Genomic DNA, 20,086 nt, shown 5'->3' with positions numbered 1-20,086 from the left:
TATGAGCACGTATCCCCCAGACCTACTGGCACTTAAGGATTGCTGTAAACGTATGAAATCAAACTTTTATGAAACCAAACTTGGGTCCACTTGCCCATGAGCAGTAAAGCCAATCTACTGACACTGATTGTGGTGAAGGAAAGTGCAGCATTTATTACAGGGAGCCAAACAAGGGGTTCAGAACAGCTGGTGCTCAAAATACCCAAGCTCCTGGATAGGTTTCAGCAAAGCATTTTAAAGGCAAGTTGAGGGAGGGGTGTCCCAGGGTATGTGATGATCTCATGTACAATTCTCTGATTGGCTGATGATGAGGTAACAGGGCAGTGTCACAGGGGTTAACATTATCAATCCTTAGGTGCCAGTAGGTCTGGGGGCTACATGCTCATGACCATCAAGTAGTTAATTTCTTCCATTTGGTGGTGGTTTTGGCATCTGTAAAATTACTCAGGAAATGTGCATTAGATACTACTATCTAGGTACTTCAGAGAGGAGCTAAAGCAGAGGCTATGAGGGAGGGGTCTGTCTATGGAAGGCCCCATAGGGTCCTGCTCAGTTACAAGATGTGTTATGTGCTTTCAAAATATAATGATAAGACAGGCATTGGGTAGGTATTCACATTCCAAAAGGGAGAAATAAGAAATGGATAAAAGGTCCCAGGCAATTCCAAAAATTTAAGGCCCACTGGGGCAAGTGTCCTGTGTTCCAGACACTGGGGTGAAGATCTCCTTGCTGGACACAGCCCACACTGTAACTTTCATGGGTTGCAGTCCTGTGCCTGCAGCTCTCCCAGGCTGGGATTTCAGGGACAACTCCATTCTCACAGCTCCACTGGGCATTGCCCTGGTCAGGACTTTTTGCTGTAGCTCTGCTCTTGCAGAGGTTTTCTTTCTGGGCCCTTTGGCTCTTCAGGGCATCCTTTGAAATCTAGGTGAAGACAGTCATGCCCCTACAGCTCTTGCACTCTGTGCATTGGCAGAGAATGCTGATGCTCCTCCAGAGGGGCAGCCACCTTAGCGCACACTGCAGTTGAAGTGACTGAAGAGAATGGCACCCAAATGTGAGAAACAGAGTCCCTAATGTGAGACAGACCAAGACAAGGTGGCCCCTTCTTTGAAATTGTTCTGCCCTGCAGACTCCTGTAGTCTGGGACTGTGATGGGAGGGGCACCCTGAAGAGCTTTGAAATGCTTCTGAGTTATTTTTCCATTGTCTTGGACAATAGGTTCTGGCTTCTGTTTAGATAGCCAACCAATCACCCCATTGTCTTAATGAATAGCTCCTAGCTTCTGTTGAAACAGTCGATCCAAGCCAAAGTCCTTTTCAAATTTGACCACACCCTTTAAATTCTTTCCCAAACAAGCTTTCTTATTTCTTTCAATATGGATGGGCTGAGAAATTTCCCAATTTTTAAGTTCTGTTTTTGATTAACTAATGCATTTTTAAATTATTTTTCTCTTCTGATATTTCACTAAAAGCATTCAAAAGAAACAAGTCTGCTCCTTCAATACTTCGTTTAGAAATTTCTTCAGGCAAATATCCAATTTTCATTCCTAGCAGCAATATATGAGTGTCTATTTCTGTACAAACTTGCCAACAGAATATGTTTTTAACTTTTAAATTTTTGGCCAATCTGAAAAGTGAGACATGTTGTTAGTGTTGTTTTAATTTGTATTTCATTAATTACTATTGAGTTTGAAACTTTTGTATAGGATTGAGGGCTATTTTTACATTTTATATATGTGTGTGAATGAATTATCTCTTTGCCTTTTCCCATTTTTCTGTTAGTATTTTAGTTCTCTGTCCCTTGAATTTTAAGATTTCTTCATTAGCAGTAAAAGCTCTTTATCAGTAGGATATGCTATCAATATTTTCTCCCAGTTTATCTGTTGTCTGTAAACTTTGTCTGTGATGTTTTTCTCCCACACACTTTCTTTTTGTGTAGTCAAATTTATCAATCTTTTCTTTTAATATTTCTGCATTTTGAGTCATAATTAGAAAGCTATTACCTATACCAAGATTTAAAAGGAGTTCACCTATATAAAAATGGTTTTTAATCATGTGGTATTACAAAAAGTAATGAGGACATGTACAAACACTACCATATTCTTTTCAATCAAAATATAGTATCTTTTGGTCACTCTATTCAACTTGCTTTGGTAATCACTTTTCATCCTGACCAGATATAATGATAATATCTTTAACATTACATTAATTTTCTGAATAAGAATACCATAACTATCAAGCACCATGGCAGAATAAGATGCTCCCTTTGTCTTGCTCTTTCAATCTATAACTAGTAAAACATCCATAACTCAACAAAAGTTCCTCTGCCCAAGACACAGGATGCTGGAGAGATCCACATCTGTACATCTGAAGGTGGGTGTATTGGAACACATACAGAAAGTGGAACTGGAGGAACAGAAAAGGTGGTGCCTACAATCTTGGCCCTCTGGCCAAGGCAGCTGAACTTGCAGGCACAGGGAACCCAGTAGTAGCAGTGGAGGTGGTACAAAGGACTCCAGCCTCAGGCAGCAGTGGCAGTAGGGACCACAATCCCAATCCCTCAGCCATGGCAGTGTTTGTGACTCCAGCCCCCCTGCCCACAGTGGCAGTGCCCATAAAGCAGACAACACCAGAGTGGGGGGAGGTACCAAAAACCCTGGCTCCCCTTCCACCCTCTCACTTCCCCCACTACAGTGGTAGTGCCAAAGACACAAGTGACGCTGAACACAGCCAAGGTGTTTACCAGCATGATGCCCCCAACAGTGACACCAACAATGTCAGTGACACCAGCTGCAGGAAGGCACAAGTGACCTTGGAAACACAAGCAGTGATGACAATGACAAGAGCACTGGGACATCTCTGACAGAGGCTGTGGAGGGTGGAAAGCCCTGATTCTCAAATATAGCCAAAGGCATATTAGGTAAGAGAAAACAAAACTTGTGCTATAGTGCCTCCTACTGAAAAACAAAGGAAAGCCCTCTAGTTACCAATCTATTGAAAAGTTAGAGTCAAAGCAAACAAAGCTTTACCTAAATAAGAAAGCTGTTCACTACTACAAATACACTAGCAGAATAAAAACTCATTAAGCAACATGAGAAAGCATGGTAACATGGTATCACAAAAATAAGATGAAAATTCTCCAGAAACCATGGAAGAATGTGACCTAACTGACAGAGAATTCAAAAGAGTTGTCATTAAGAAACAAAATAAGCTACAAGAAAACTCACAAAAGCAGCTCAGTTAGCTCAGGAATAAAATTAATGAACAGAAGGAATAATTTAACAAAGAGATTGAAACTCTAAAAAAGAACCAAAAGGAATTCTGGAGCTAAAGAACTCGATGACTGAGATGAAGAATGCATTAGAAAGCATTGGAAATAGAACAGACCATATAGAAGAGAGAATGAGAAAACTAGAAGGTAGAAACCAGAAATGACTCAAGTAGAAGAGGAGAGAGAACTAAGTTTTTTTTTTAAATGATGAAACTCTACAAGAGTATTTGACTCTATTAGAAAAGGCAATATAAGAATAATAGATATCACAGAAGGAGAAGAGAGGGAGAAGGAAGCAGAACACTTATTTAAAGAAATAATAGCTGAGATCTTCCCAAACCTTGGGAAAGAACTGGATATAGAAGCCCATGAAGCTAATAGCTAATAATCTCAATGCAAAAAGGCCTTCTCCAAGACACTTTATATCAAAAGTGTCAAAAGTATTGCTGAACAACTATTGGGTCGATAATGAAATCAAAGGGTAAATAAAAACAAATACATGAAAACAAATGAAAAGGAAAAATATGACATGCCAAACTCCATGGGATGCAGGAAAAGTTTTATTAAGAGGGAAATTTATAACAATACAGGCTTACATCAAGAAATAAAAGAAACCTCAAATAAGCAATCTAATCTTACACCTAAAGGAACTAGAAAAAGAAGAACAAATGAAGTTCAAAGTCAGTAGAAGGAAGGATACAATAAAAATCAGAGTGGAAATAAGTGAAATAGAGACTAAAAAACAATAGAAGTGATAAATGAAACTAAAAGCTGATTCTTTGGAAAGATAAACAAAGTGACAAACCTGTAGCTAAACTCACTAAGAAAAAAAGGGAGAAGGCTCAAAAAAAATCAGAAACAAAAGAGAAGTTACAATGGATACCATAGAAATACAAAAGATTATGAGAGACTACTACAAACAATATGCTAACAAATTGGCCAACCTAGAAGAAGTAGATACATTTTTAGATTCATTCAATCTTCCAAGACTGAATCATGAAGAAATAGAAAATCTTAATATACCAATAACTAGTAAGGAGATCCAAACAGTAATCAAAAATATTCCAAAAAAAAGTCCAGAACCATATGATTTCAGTGTTGAATTCTATGAAATATTCAAAGATTTAATACTTATCCTTCGCAAACTCTTCTAAAAAATTGAGGAGGAGGGATTGCTTCCTGAGTCATTTTACAAAGCCAACATTACCCTGATGCCAAAACCAGAAAAGGACAACACGAAAAAAAGAAAATTATAAGTCAATATCTCTGATGAACATAAATGCATAAATCCTCAACAAAATATTAGGAAACTAAATACATTAAAAGGATCCTATGCCATAATTAATTGAGATGTATTCCAGGGACACAAGAATGGCTCAACATCCACAAATCAATCAAGAGGTACACATAATTAACAAAATGAAAGCTAAAAAAACAGATGGTCATCTCAATAAATGCAGAAAAAAAGCATTTAACAAAACTCAACATCCATTTATGATACAAACTCTCAATAAAATGGGTATGGAGGTAATATACCTCAACATAATAAAGGCCGCATATGACAAACTCACAGGTAGCATCATACTCACTCAATGATGAAAAACTGAAAGCTATCCCTCTAAGATCAGGAACAAGACAAAAATGCCACTCTTGCCACTCTTATTCAACACAGTACTGGAAGTCCTAGCCAGAGAAATTATGCAATAAAAATAAACAAAAGGCATCCAAATAGAAAAGGGAGAAACAAAACTTCACTATTTTCAGATGACATGATTTTATATATAGAAAATCCTGAAAACTACACCAAAAACTATTAGAAATAATAAACCAATACAGTAAAGTTGCAAGGTACAAAATCAACTTGCAAAAATCTACTGTGTTTCTATACATTAATAACAAACTAGCAGAAATAGAAGTTAAGAAAACAATTCTATTAATACTTGCATCAAAAAGAATAATATATCTAGAAATAAATTTACCCAAGAAGGTGAAAGACCTGTACAATAAAAACTATAAAGCATTGTTGAAAGAAATTAAAGAAGACACAACTTAATACAAAGATATTCCATGCTCATGGATGGGAAGAATTAACATTGTCAAAATGTCCTTATTAACTAAAGCAATCTACAGATTCAATGCAATCCCTACCAAAATTCCAATAACATTTTCCATAGAAATAGAACAAAAAGTTCTAAAATTTATATGGAACTACAAAACACCCTGAATAGCCAAAGCAATCCTGAGAAAAAATAACAAAGCTGGAGGTATCACACTCCCTGATTTCAAAATAGACTACAAAGCCATAGTAACCAAAACAGCATGGTTCTGGCAGAAAAACAGACACAGAAATCAATGGAAGAGAATCAAGAGCCCAGAAATAAACCCATGTGTATATGGACAATTGATTTACAACAAAGGGACAAAGAATATGCAATGAAAAGAGGATAATCTCTTCAATAAGTGGTATTGAAAAAACTAAATAGCACATGCAAAAAAATGAAACTAGACCACTATCTCAAACCCTATATATGTTGATGAGCACCTGGGTATTTACATATCTTGGGTATTGTAAATAATGCTGTGATGAATATGGAAGTGCAAATATCTTTTTCAATTAGTGTTTTTGTATTCTTTGTATAACTACCCAGAATGGGACAGGTGGATCAGAGTGACCTTTTGGGTCTCCCAGAAGTAGTGTCAGTTTAGAGCCAAGGTCCAGTATTTCCCAAATGTTGTGATTATTTCTTTCTCACTAATGCACAGTTACCCTGGTACAAGGCCATAGATCCTTTTAGGTGGAGGCAGGGAGAAAGATTAACTGTATAAATTTTTGGTAGTGAATGAGAGTCCTTCCTCAAGAGGACTCAGCCTCTCCTTTATACAAGGTGTTGTGGGCATATAAACTGGCTCAAGTATGGGGATAGATTGACTCTGTTTTTATGATTCAGGTTAGGCTTTGTTCACTTGAACTAGAACTTTTCTGTTTGTACAGATCAAGTAAGAATTTAGTAAGCTTCCTATTTCACTTCCAGGGACACATGATCAACTAGTCAATGCCATTCGTCTGCATAAGTCAGACTATTCTGGTTGCTGCTTTGACTCTACTGTTCATTACAGTAGTCATGCCCACCTTGCCTTTGAAAGTTGAATGCCAACACTTGGCCCCTATCACCTCAGAATCCTATTACTCCCATTTCATTTAGGTTTCCTAATTCAGTGACTACAGTCCTCTCTGTAAGATCTGGCCTACGAAGGAAAGCAATCATAGAGATTTAAAGGATGCTGGGGCTCCACTCATAAATTTATTTCTCATAGTCACAGTGGAAGGTATGTCTCATAACCCTCTCAGTGTGGGTGAGTAGGTCTTAAATGAAAAATCCACTCTAATACTCCAGTCTCCCTAAGCCTTTGAATCCCTCCCTCTACATTAAACCAAGGCAGGTCCAGCATTTTCAACTTACTCACTGTTGGCCACCATTTGGCCCATGTTTTTGCCAACCAAACAAACTGTTAGAGTTCTTTCTACCCACCCCCCCTCCCACCTGCAATATTAAATGCAGAATCTGTACTTAGTGAGCACTTATCAGTAAATTTGGCTTCATCCAACTTTATGTTCCTTTCACCATTAGCCCATACCCTTAATATCCATTCTCACACATTTTCCCCAGGTTTCAATTTGTATAAATTAGAAAACTCAAGTAGTTTATTTGGATTATAGTGCACCTCCTCAGGGGTTACACTATGTACCTCACCTTTAGGGACCTGCTGAAATTTGAGCCTAAGTATAGCTCTAGAAGTAAAGAAGCTTGAAAAGGGTGGTTCCTAAGGAAACTCACCATTATCTTGAATGGCAACTAACTCAGGGGAGGCCATTAAAAATTCCCCAGGTCATGCAGAGCTAATCCTCTCACATGGGAGTGGAGAGGCTTTTTCCACTAGCGAAGAAGACTAATCAGAATTTAGGGGCTCAATATCCCCAGCTTCATCATGGACTTCTCACATATCCCTACTTCAACTTTCAGAATTCCATTCCTTCCCAATCAATTCTCGCTTTAAAAACAGTTATTCTTTGAGGCTGGGAGTTCCACTGCATTGTAATTCAGCCAGTCACAAGATGAGATTCTGTGTTTGATTTTTGGCAATCTCAGCTCTGTGTCTACAGTAGATAAGTGTTTCCTTCAGGTCACATATAGAAGCTTTCAGCTTATTTATGCAGTGCTTTAGCTGGGGATTCAAATCCTTGAGCTCATCCTTTTCTCTGCTTCACTTTTTCAAGCAACTTTAGGAGCAACCATCAAATTTCATTATATTTGCCTTTTGCCAAAATTGTTCAAAAGTATCATATACACTGTCACCCAGATCCTTCTTTTCCATAAGTGTTTGAATAGGAGTAGCCAATGAAGATATTTTGTGTATCTCTATTGCCAGCTCACACCATGGACTATTCGTGCTCTCTTTACTACTGGAAAGAGTCATTGACATATTTAAATCTAATCAGATTATATAATCAATTCCAGAAACTCTAAGAAAATTCATCCTAAAAATTCTGTTCCTCTAAAGTCACTCTGGGTACCAAAATATCTGTTAATCAGCATTCTCCAGAGAAATAAAACAGAACCAATAGATAATGAAAGGTGACAATTTCCAAGATCTGCAAACGGCAAGATGAAGATACAGGAGAGCCTCTGTGTTACACTGCTTCCCACAGAAGTCTCCAATAGCTTGTAGACTCTCCAAGGAGAGGAACTGTGTCTCATTAATTTTCTCTAAACTGAATTCTGTTTAGAGCCTCCAAATGGAAATGTCTCAGTTACATTAAAGCACATCCTTTGATGTTAAAATCATCCAAAAAGTGGAATCAGAGTCAGAGAGAGATGTGACGACAAAAAAGAATACCACAGAGGTGGAAGCACGAGGGCTCAGCCTGATGTTTCTGGTTTTGAAGATGGAGGGAGAAGCCATGAGTCAAGGACAATTAACAGCAACTAGAAGCTGGAAAAAAGAAACAAGAAAATGGATTCTCCTTTGGAGTCACAAGAAAGGGACACAGCCCACCCAACACTTTGATTTTAACCCAATGAGACCCATGTTGGACTATTTATGTACAATACTGTAAGATAATAAATGTGTGTTTTTAAGCCACTAGTTTGTGGTAATTTATTACAGCAGCAAAGAGAAAACTAATACATTGTAAATATCTGTATCAAATTATTATACTTAGAATGGCCATTACACTTTGAGAAAGATAATATTAGTGTGATCTCCAAGATACTATAATGCAACTTTCTTTTTCTTAAATAGGCTTTTCACTGACAATGCAGTCTACACAAAGGTGTTCAAACTGTGATCTCTTGCCTTGGTCAGTGCCAGTTCCTATAAGCCATGCACCCTTGATGCTCATCTACTTGTAATTTCAACTGACTTAGGTAAGGAGCATCTCAACTACTCTAGCACATACTTCTCAACTCCAATCTAGTGAGCCTGAATGCTGATTCAATTAACTCAGTTGAGAAACAGTGTCCAGTTATTTCTTCTGAACTCATTACTTGTCACACCTTAATCCCTATCCATCAAAGGTAACCCAATTCTGATAACGTTGGTTCTTCACCCAAGTTGATGAGAGTGTTGTTCATGAGTGCTGGTATTGGCAGTCCAGTCAGTTTCAAGTTCATATATATTGGCTCTATCACTTATTACTTGTGTGACCTTAAGCAAGTTATATAAACCTTCCTCTAAACCAGCATTTCCCACAGATAAATGTGTATAATAATAGAACATAATTCATGGAGTTATTGAGAAGTTTAACTTATACGTCAGGAGCTGAGCTGAGCTAGAGAGAGTTGAGTGGTTGGTTAAAATAACAAGCCAAAATTGAAGTAACAACCAAGGCTTTAATCACTTACTGTGATAGTATAAGCAAGAGGTTAAACCAGAGAAAGTGCTGATACTCCCACTGTTCCATCTTTTCAAATGGAATATTGATGCTTTAGGGTACAGTGGATGAGCACTGATGTGAGGAATTATTTCACTGAACAAAAGGCTCATGTCATTTTATGGAACCAGGACCTGGGGTAAGGAGAAGAGAAAGAGTGTAAAAGTACTGAGTACTGAGTCAGAGTGGAGAAAAAGTGTCTTCAAGTTCCCTTCCATCTTTCCCTCCTCATAAGAATGTCTTGGCAGAGACACCTGAGGAAAGCCTTAGTCAAAGGCCCAGATAAAGAAGCCTCTGAATGAAGATGCCTGGGCTAGAAATGCAGACATGCATAAGAGCATGGCTGGCCAGGGAAGCCTAAGTTTTTGACTGCAACTGCCCTCAGGTACTCAATGCATTTGGCTATATACCAAGCATGGTATTGAGAAGACAACCTTGTCCTGTGAAGACTTCCAGATAAAATCTTTGTAATTAACTGCTTACGATTGGATATGAAAAATCCTACCTTAAGTCAGGTAACACAAAGTTTTTAGCCAGGAGCTAGACTCTTCTTGTGATTTGTGTGAGACAACTAGCACAATAATCATTGTGAATTCTCAATAAAGGGTAGCTATTATTATTTAGATATTGAGTTCTCTTAGTTCATTCTGCCATGATAACTATCTTTTATAAGTCTTTTGCTCTGTTTTTGTACATTTGGTGGAAGGTCTCCCTTAGGTATCTGAACAAGAGAAATGTAGCCCCATCGGCATTTTCCTTACATTATTGTGCACACCTAGAGACAGTCCAGCTGCTCCATTTTGTCTGGCTTCTTGCTATTAATAAAATGAAATATTTCACTGATAAATATGAAATCAGGTAAGAACTAAAGTAATGTCAACCCATTAGACTCCTTCCTAAGACTTCTAACTTCGAGAATAAGTATCTGAAGACATTAAAATGACCTTAGGACAAGTATAGCTGAATGTAATACCTATCTGATCAAAAAGGAAAATAAATCTATTAATTCAGAGGCTGAGTTAAATTAAAAGCAATCTCACTTTCCCTTCTCTATATTCTATGCACTAATTTATGCTTTTACAAGTATTTATCTATACGATTATAGCAAATGTCTTTCTATAACAACAACAAAAAAATACTATACAAGTAAGCTAAAATTAATATTTGGCCTTCTATTTGTTTCATTTAAAATTAGTATTTAAGTACAGTTATGATTAAAATTTTCATAGGGGGCATTTCAAAGTTAACAAAATATGCCATCTTAAACTTAAAAATAAAAACCAAACAAGAAAATTTTTTCTTTAAGCTAGATTTGCCCTCTATATTCCCTTTAATAAAGTGTTCAGCTGCATCTTGCTTTACTACTTGATCTCATTTATATTTTTAAGTACTCTGTGCTTTGATGCATTTTATGGGGCATTGCATAATGATTAAAATATCTTAATATTGCTAAACAAGTGTTGTATTGTTAAATATCTGATAGTAAGTAAAAAGGAACAACCATTAATTTTGAGTCCATCTTTCCTAAGCATTTATGTATTTATATTTTAAATGGATAAAATTAGAATAACATGTTAAACAAATATTAAATATAATTCAGATTCAAATTATTTGAATTTCTCCTACTTCTAGGTGTCTGTGCATGTTAAAATGAAAAAGAAAAATAAAAGTGCTTAAGTCCAAAAGCGACCCTAAAAGAGTCTTTTGAATATCCCCCAAAACACCATGATATGTTTCTTTTTACATAATACTTGTTCTTTTGGGTTAAGTATAAAGACTTTTAAACTCATCTTTAGAAGAATGTAATGGTGACATAGACCTTGCTTCCCCTACCAAAGTCCTCTAAAGGAAATCATCAGCTCAGAAGGCAAAGAGTATGTTCCAATTAAAGTACTTTGCATTAATTTTATTTTAATATTGTATAGCTATCAGTTTGATGATTGTAGGTTCAATTTCTAAAGTTCTATCAAAACAATATAGACATATTTAAGAAAAGATACTAAAAGATAATATTGTTCTTTCCATCTAGCCCCATAGTATAAATATTTCAGCTTGATAAAGCAATGAGATCTTGTTCAAAGTTGGGTAAGTAATCAGTATATTTAAAATAAAAATAAAATTATAATAAATATACCGAATATGTAAATTTTACTTTTTACCTATACCAAATGCTTTGATGAAAATATTGAAGTTGTCTCTCAAGCTTTCTAAACTTTTTGTTATATTTTAAGATGATTAAAACTATTTAAATAGAGTAGTGATGTCAGCAAAATGGCAGACTAGGAAACTCAAGGCCCTGGTTTCCCCAAGGAAACATTTGTAAAAAATTAGAGACTGGCTAAAATAATTTTACATGAGTTCTTGTAACGACTCAAAGATCTAAGCAGCTGAGTAAATGTGCAATCAGTAAAAAGCCACATTTAAAATGATAGGAAATTTCATGACAACTTTACTCTCCCTTGTCCCACACACTCTGGCACAGTTCAGTGTACTCAGGTGTAAGTGGCCCAAATCCTGGTTCTCCCCTTAGGCTTGAAGGAGAGAGAAAAAGTTATTTGGGCTGCTCAATGGACTGATCTCTGTCTTGCCTGACTCAGAGCTCAGACAGGAAACGGCAGTATAAATGGGATCCCATGCTAACAAAAGCCACAGAAGACAATGTTGGACACTGTGGAATGTGAAGGTTGCAGGTGACTTTAGACCCACAGATGCCTAAGGCAAGAGATAATGGGTAGAGGATACAGTGGAACATCTAAAGCCCCAAGAAAAAGCTGATGTGAGAGTCTTTGAGAAATTAAAATATTTAAAGACAACAGAATATATGGGAGGAATCAAATAGAACAAATATAGGTCTAGGCAGAACACAAGTCTGGAAAAAACACTTAGGAGACATTCAGCTTTCATCTAGGCTGATTCCAAGGCTCAAAACATACCCTACTGATTATTAAATGTCTTCAGAACCATTCTGTAAAGACTGGGAGTGGTGTCTGTTATTTCAAATGCCCAATTTTCAACAAGAGAGTACAATAAGTACAAAAACTAAAACCAGAAAACATAGTCCATTTAAAAGAACAAAATAAATCTCCAGAGACTACCTGAAGAAATATAGACTTTGGACTTAGACAAAGAGTTTAAAATAACCATCTTAAATATATTCAAAGAGCTAAAGAAAAACACTTAAGTAGAGAAAATCAGAAAAATAAAATGATAATATAAAACCAGAGATAAAAATTACGAACATGAATCAAATAGAACTTGAGCTGAAAAATACATTAACTGCATTGAAAAAATTCACTAGAGGGATTCAAAGAAGACTTGAAGAAGCAGAAGAAAGAATGAGAAAAGTTGAAGATTGGTCATTTGAAATTATTGAGTCTGAGAAACAAAAGAAAAAAGAATGAAGAAAAGTGAATGGAGCCTAAAGGACCTTTGAGATATTATCAAGAAGACAAGCACACACATTACAAGAGTCCCAGGATGAGAAGAGAGAGGAGAAAAGGGCAAAGAGATTACTGAAGGAATCATGGCTGAAAACTTCCACGGTTTGTGGAAATACATGAATCCATATATCCAAGAAGGTGAACTCCAAGTAGTAGGATAAATCCATTATAATCAAGCTGTTGAAAGATAAATACAAGAAAGTATCTTGAAAGCAGCAAGAGAAAAGCAACACATCATGTATGAAGGATCCTCAGTAACATTATTAGAGGATTTTTCATCAGAAATCTTGCAGGCCAGAAGACAATGGAATGGTATATATAGCAATTGATGAAAGAAAAAATCCTGTCAAGGAAGAATTGTACACCTGGTGGAAGCAGCTCTTTTGCTCCTTCCCTGTTTACCCATTTCTGTCTCCCTCTAACCTTAAAAATCTAATTATAGGAATGAGATCACTAAGCAATTGAAACTAACTCCTGACTTATGCTCTTCTGAATGTACACCATGCCTTGTCTAACCTGTTGATTCTTTTCCTAGATAAAAAGAAATAAGAATGACAAATTAAGTAGTTAAAGAATGATTAACTCTTTAACCCCAACAGCCCTCTAAAGAATCCTGCAGGCAGATCCGTGGGCAAGATAACATCTGATGAGAGAGTCAGCTAGTTTGCACGCGATGGAGAATGATGCAGAATGCAACCTCCTACCTCAATGATTCACTGAGATTCTTCCCCCAATTTTTTCCTTAAAAACTCTTATGGCTGAGCAGAATCTTCAGAGTTGGTCTCTGGACAGGAGTCCATCACCTTCTCAGATTGCTGGCTTTTCTGATTAAAGTGACTTTCTTTTCTACTGATACTTGTCTCTTGCATTATTGGCTTATGAGCAGCGAGTAGGTGAACCTGAGTTTGGTAACGCTGGCAAAACTGTCTTCAAAAATAAGGGATATATTAAGTCATCCCAGATAAACAAAAATTGAGGGAGTTCATACCACTAGAACTTCATGACAAGAAGTAACATAGGGAATCCTTCAAGTTGAAATGAAAGAAAGCTGGATTAATGTCAGCATGATGTCAGCATAACACATTTCTCCTTTTTGTCCCCCATTTTCAACAAAGAAGTAGACATTCATCAATGAACAAAAGTGCATTTGTAGGAGTTGTGGGATCTAGCACCGTATTCCAAGGAACCCAGGAGTCTGGCCCACCTGTGCATCCAGGAATACGCAGACAGACCTCGATATGAGTGGTGAAACAAGCAGAGCAAAAACCTGCCCTGACCCCTCTCACTACAGTCAGGAAAAAATCTGGAGAGTGCAGACTTCGGCAAATTCCCATGGGCAAGAAAGAAACTTCAGAATTCCAGTCTTACTAAAGGGATAGCATAACATGCCATTGGAGCAAAATATTAATAAATAAATAAAAGTTTTGACACAGCTGAGATGGTAAGAAGAAATTTACCAGTGATGCCCCCTACCAAGATAACACTGCACAAGGCTAAACATTCAGGCAAACTTTTATCCCACAGGGATAAAGGGGAACAGTAAGTGAGCACCCAGCTACTCCAGTAGTGTGGGATGCAACTGGAGAACTCCATTTGTCTACAACAGTACTGAGGCAGGACTTCCATGACTAGGAAGAGGGAGAAGATCAAGAAAGAGACAGATAAAATTATCAAGAGGCATTAAAGGGCTTTGGTTCCTGATGACTGCATTCAGCAGAAAGTATAGCCACAAGCCTCTGGGAGTTCCACACTCAGGGATTTCCCTACCGTGTCTGTGGGAACCCATAACACCACACGTACTTAACCCACATCTCCCTGAACTCTGTGGCAGCTCCTTGTGCATTATCTCAAGTGCAGCAGTGAGAATATGTTCAGGTAGACTTGGAGTGTATTCAGAACACAGGCCAGGATCTGTGGGCAAGGAAGAAACCATAAACTTGAGCTATAGTGTCACTTTCTGGGAATAAAACAGGAGGTTTCCAGTAGCCAGCCTGGTGAATTCTAAGAACCAGAGAAGACATAAAAGCTTAAGAATTCTGTCTCCAAGAGGGAGCAAGAAGTGTGGAACAGGTGTACCTAAACAAAGGCAGGGAAAACACCAGATAATAACAGCACCAACTAACAGAATACCCCATCTGAAGGCAACTAACAAATACTTTAGGAGGTGTTTACTACTTCAAATGCAAAATCAGAATTGCAAAACAAGAGAAACATGAAAAATCAAGGAAATATGGCATCACTAAATGATAAAAATTATTTGACAATACTGAGCCCAAGGTCACAGAATTTTGTAATCTAGCTAAGAATAAAAATAGCTTTTTTGAAGAAACTCAGTGAGCTACAAGAAAACTCAGAAAGACATTTCAATGAAATCACAATAAAATACATGTTCAAAATAAGATATTTACAAAAGAGATAGAAATAGTAAAAAAGAACCAGATATTACAGACCTGAAGATCTCAATGAATGAGATAAAAAATGCTATAGAGAGCATCTGCAGGTGAGTAGGGCAAAGAACACAGAATAGGTTAGTTAGAAGATAGGAATTTTGAAATAACCCAGTTAGAGAAGAACAAATGAATAAGGTAGAAAAAGAGTAAAAAAAGCCTTTATAATTTATGGAAACCAGCAATAGAATAAATACTAGAATAATGGTGATTCCAGAAGAAGAGAGAAAGAAGAGGGAGTAGGAAGCTTATTTAAAGAAATAATAGATGAGGACTTCCTGAACCTGGGGAAAGAGTTGGACATCCAAGTTCATGAAGCCAATAGATCACCAAATTATCTCAATACAAAATTAACTTCTCTAGGACACATTATAAAGAAACTGTCAAAAATCAAAGATAAAGAGAATCCTGAAAATAGCTAGGGGGAAAATAAAAGAGTGTAACTTACAAATGGCCCCCATTAGGCTATCAGTGGAATTCTCAGCAAAAATCCCAAAGGCTGGGAGAGAATGGAATGACATATTCAAACAGCTGAAAGAAAAAAATGGCCAGCTAAGAATACTTTATCTGGCAAAATTATTCTCCATATAAGAAGGAGGAATAAAGACTTTTCTTGACACACAATAAATGAGGGAGTTCATCACCGCTAGACCCACCTTGAAAGAAATACCAAAAGAAGTTATTCAAGCTGAAAAAAAAATGACACCAATTAGCAACTGTTATATGAAGACATATGAAAGTATGCAACACACCAGCAACGGTATATATACAGACTTCCAACACTCTGATTCTCTAATAGGATGGTGTGATAACCACTTAACTATAGTATAATGATAAATAGGAAAACAGTAGTAAAAATGATTATAGTAATTATAATTTGTTAATAAATATGCAATATAAGAAGAGGTAAATAATGACAAAATATAAAGAGGGGGAGTAAAATGGAGAAGCTTTTGTAGACAATCAAAGTTAAGTTGTTATTTGCTTGCAATGGATTGTTTTATTTAAGAGATGTCTTCTGTAAATCTTTTCCTGACCACAAAGCAAAAACCTAGAGTAGATCCACAAAAAATGAAGAAAGGGCAAACTGAACATATCACCTCAGAAAATCACCAATTTACAAAGTAAGGCAGAAACAGAAAAAAAGGAGCCAGGTAAGTGCCAGCCTCCCTCCAGTTCCTAGGAAGCAGCCAGTGGCCAGCATGGAAGCAGCAGTTGCAGAGGCTGAGGCTCAGGCATGTCTCTTTCCTCCCCTTCAGCCTGATCCTGGGGAGGCCAGGTGGCCCAGGTGACTGGAACAGGTCCACTGCCTGAGAATGGGAATTCTCTTCACCAGGATATGGAGACTGTTCAAACACCAGAAGCACAAATTTATCATTCATGGGCTGGATAATAAAGGGAGAACTACCATCCTTTACTAATTTTCTATGAATGAAGTTGTACACTTACAATAGGAAGTAATGTAAAAGAGATAGTGGTTAATAAGACACATTTCCTAATGTGGGATATTGGTGGCCAAGAATCTATTCGTTCTTCCCGGAACACTTACTATACTAACATAGAATTTGCAAAAGTTGTTGTGGACGGTACAGACAGAGAAAGGAGTTCTGTAACTGGAAAGGAACTCTATAAAATATTAGCCCATGAGGATCTAAGTAAACCTGGATTGCTGATTTTTGCTAACAAACAAGATGTTAAAGAAAGCATACCTGTTGCAGAAATATATCCATTTTTGAAACTAAATTCTATTAATTATTACCAGTGGCATATCCAGGCATACTGTGCTCTTACTGGGGAAGGATTATGGCAAGGATTTGAATGGATAATGTCACTATTTAAGATTAGATAATCTCTACTGACTGCTTCTCATAGACTTTGTATAAACAATGTGCTGGACTTTACCTGAAAGCTGCAAAAATTAATAGTTTAGATATATTTATAATAAACTGATTTAAACACTTAAACTTCTTCTATAAGAAGAAAACATTTGAAAACAAGAACACATATATGAAAACAAGGATGAAGTATCACCTTTCAATCTGCATTCTTATTAGTTCCTTCCAAAGCAAAGCTTTAAAGCTGTGATAGATATTTTTCTCATAATGAATCCTTTCATGAGACTGTGTAACCTGTGGTAAGTACAAAGGGAGAGGAAGACATTTTTATCTTTAAGAGGTTTATTATCAGTATAACCCTCCCTAGTTGAAAGTTGTTCTCCTCTTCTTCTATTAAGTCAAAATACAAATCAGCACAGATATTGTTTCCCAATTTTAAAATATAGTGTTACTTATGAAAAGTAGTTTGCATAAGTTTGTGTATGTACTGTTTATATACTTTAAGTTCAAGTTAATGGCTTTGATTTATGTTCTAAAGAAAAGTGAAGAAACACAAAAATTAACAATATCCTTAGTTTTAACAATAATGAAATGAGTACTGACATTGGTGTTGTTATTTTGTACTTTCCCCTCTGTTCTCTGTACCATACTAACCAACCTCCAATATCATTGAGCTGTTCTTTAAAAATAAAAAATAAGAAAGAAGGAAAGAAGGAAAGAAAATGGAAAAAGCTTGACATTGTGTACTTATTTTTCTTTGATCAAACCACATATATGGAAACGTAATCCAGCTAAGTGGAATATCTGTCATATTGTTGTCATATTGTTGACTTAGTATTACTAATGGGCAGAATTGCACATTTAGCAATTATCAGACTGTCCCCTTTATTGGACCTTATGCCATCTAAATTACTGAGTAAATTGTTAATCCATTAATCAATCAATAATTGTGATTAAAATTGATTTTTTCAGCATTAGTTGAAAACTATTGTGTGAAATATGTCTACCCAGAGAACTATTACCTTGTAAATATTATCAATTAATTTTATCTAGAGTCTTCTTAGGTATTAAATTATATGACAAACATTTAAAGTGAATTTGAGATGAAAAATAAAGCATATTTTTGAAGCAACAAAGATAATTTTTTTACTTCTTGTCTTAGGAGTTGGAATAGTTTGAGATCTTTTTGTGTGTATCTATAAGATTTCTTCTATCTTCTTACACCATGTGAATGCATTGTTTGACAATTACAGAATACATATTATTTTCTAATGTTTTTATGAATTTGTTTTAAAAATTGATAGATAAAATGTATTATTTTTACTAAGAAGTAACTTGGCCCAAAGTATCTCTTATATTTGCTTAAGGTATTTTTTCAGCATCTGAAATTTGAAGGTATTTCTGTTGTAACTGAAAACAAACTTATCCTAACTGTGTTAAAGCATATTCTTGGGTATTCTGTTAGTGTGTCTTTCATGCTCTGAAAATCTGATGGCTAAAACTGGCATGTTTTAGAATATTCAAGAAGTAACCTCTTATAATACTAGCCTTTTAGATTTCATTAAGATTTTTATAAGGAATAATAGTACATACTATAAGCATTGACAAAACTTTGGAAGTTCCTTTCTATAGAATATAAAATGCTCATTATGTAAATCCAAGTCTGGCATGGGAGATCAGTGTTTAACATTGGATGGGGAGACCTTCAAGAAAGCAGAGGAGTAAGACTTGGAGATCACCTTCCTCTCCACAAATATATCAAAAATACATCTACATGTGGAACAACTCCTACAGAACACCTACTGAACGCTGGCAGAAGACCTCAGACTTCCCAAAAGGCATGAAACTCCCCACATACCTGGGTAGGGCAAAAGAAAAAAGAAAAAACAGAGACAAAAGAATAAGGATGGGACCTGCACCTCAAGGAGGGAGCTGTGAAGGAGGAAATGTTTCCACACACTAGGAAGCCCCTCACTGGCAGGGACTGTGGGGAGCTTCAGAGCCTCAGAGGAGAGGGCAGCAACAGGAGTTCAGAGGGAAAGCAGAGAGATTTCCACACAGAGGATTGGTGCCAAACAGCACTCACCAGCCTGAGATGCTTCTCTGCTCACCCACCAGGGCAGGCAGGGTCTGGGAGCAGAAGTTCAGGGTTTGGAGGTCAGACCACAGGGAAAGGACTGGGGTTGGCTGCTTGAAGACAGTCTGAGGGGGCTAGTGCACCTCAGCTAGCCAGGAGGGAGTCCAGGAAAAAACCTGGGCCTGCTGGAGAGGCAAGATACCATTGTCTCAAGGTGCACGAGGAGGGGGGCGAGCCCACCATAGGAGGTCCCTGCTCCATGCACCCACAGAGGGCAGGGCACCACCTATGCAAGCTCCAGAGGCAGGTGTGAGCTGTGGCTGTTATCTCAGACCACAAAGGCTGGCACCATTACTGCTGCTGCTGCCACCAAAGGTCCTGTGTGAAAGTGCAGGTAATTGCCCACACCTTCCCAGGAGCCTCTACAGCCCACCACTGCCAAGGGTCCCCCAATATGGGACCAACTTTCCCCGGAGAATGCAGGGCATGCCTCAGGCTGTTGCAACTTCATGCCGGCCTCTGCCTCAGCAGGCGCTCCCCACATATCCCAACTGTGACTGCTGTATCCATCCCTATCCCAAGCCTGAGTGAGCAAGTGAGCCCTAATCAGCAGTTGCTTTTGCCCCCTCTTGCCTGGGCAGAGAGGAGACACCTGAGGGTGGCACACATGCAGAGGCAGGGCCAAAAACAAACCTGAAAGCCAGGGGCTGTGCGACTAAAGAAGAGAAGGGCAAATTTCTCCATGCAGCTGCAGGAGCAGCAAATTAAATCCCCACAATTGGCTTGGTAAACCCTGCATCTGTGGAGTATCTGAATAGACAATGAGTGTTTCCACAATTGAGGCTGTGGACTTTGGGGGCAACTGTGGACTTTGGGGGTAAGTACATGCAGGAGTAAGGCCAGATCAGAGTCTGAGCTGCCCCCACAGGGCCCACAGCAGATCCAGAGACTTAGGTGCAAGTATTGGAGGACTTCCTGGGTAGGCAGAGATTGGCTGTGGCTCACTGTGGGGGCAAGGACACTGACAGTTGAGGCCACAGGAAACTATTATTACTACTTATTTTTGCTTTTATTGTTTTGTT

The 20,086-nt window shown here is 37.5% G+C and overlaps 1 pseudogene; it reads left to right on the top strand.

The window, feature by feature from the left end:
* Positions 1-16,408: 16,408 nt before the first annotated feature.
* On the top strand, positions 16,409-16,941 carry LOC133082421 (ADP-ribosylation factor-like protein 5A; annotated as a pseudogene).
* Positions 16,942-20,086: the final 3,145 nt, after the last annotated feature.

This window comes from Eubalaena glacialis, chromosome X (genome assembly GCF_028564815.1).
Source record: "Eubalaena glacialis isolate mEubGla1 chromosome X, mEubGla1.1.hap2.+ XY, whole genome shotgun sequence".
NCBI lineage: Eukaryota > Metazoa > Chordata > Mammalia > Artiodactyla > Balaenidae > Eubalaena > Eubalaena glacialis.
This window is presented reverse-complemented; position numbering and strand designations above follow the sequence as displayed.